The sequence below is a fragment of the Phaethon lepturus genome, unplaced genomic scaffold (genome assembly GCF_000687285.1).
Source record: "Phaethon lepturus isolate BGI_N335 unplaced genomic scaffold, ASM68728v1 scaffold10704, whole genome shotgun sequence".
NCBI classification, from domain to species: domain Eukaryota; kingdom Metazoa; phylum Chordata; class Aves; order Phaethontiformes; family Phaethontidae; genus Phaethon; species Phaethon lepturus.
Window position 1 is genome coordinate 34064 of NW_010536970.1, and position 829 is coordinate 34892.

The following is an 829-nucleotide window of genomic DNA, read 5'->3' on the forward strand; positions in this document are numbered from 1 at the left end:
TTAGTTAATTGCAGTTTTGTGGAGTAAGTAAAAACAAGAAGAGATTATGACCTTGAATAGAAAAGCAGCAAAGATACTCAAAACAACTTTCAATTTATGAAGGAAGAGGAGATAAAGCAAGGAGAGGTTTCCCCTTGTAGTTCAAAAATTCTAAAAGTTAAGACTAGTATAAACAATTAATATTAGGACATCATCAGTTTGCAAGTCCATTCTTGCAAGTATGCTGCATGGTTGTGGTACCCACCCCTATTACAGCCTACTTTATTGGCACCTGGAAAAGAACCCATTATGAACTGGTTTTATGGACTGGAATGGTCATCTTGGCAAGTTAGCAATTTTTTTGTCACTAAATCTCAAAGCCCTTTATTAAAGAAACCATTACAGATAATCCACAACATTATTATTATTATTTTTCACAGTTATTTCTCTGTGAATTTATCAGACAGCAGCACCTTTTAGAATAACTGTTTGGGTTTTTTTCAGCCCAAGCACACAAAGTGGTACTAACCTAGCAAGATTTCCACAAGAGTGATGGGAAAAATCCTATACTGTGAGTGATCATCAGTCCTTCTCTATCTAAGAGAACCCTCAGAAGGAGTTTCCTCCTTTAATCTAGTCTCTCAATAGCGTCTTTTTTTTTTCCTTGAATTGAATTGGCACTTGAAAAAGACAAAACAAAGCAAGAACCCTCAATCATTCCTAGAATACCCCAGAGAAATCCTTCTCTACTTACGACTCCTAGGACCTTTTCTATTGGATATATTTTGTCAGTTATTAATTGCGTGTCTGATGAGAAGTAAAAAGGACATCATAAACAAAACCAGCACTT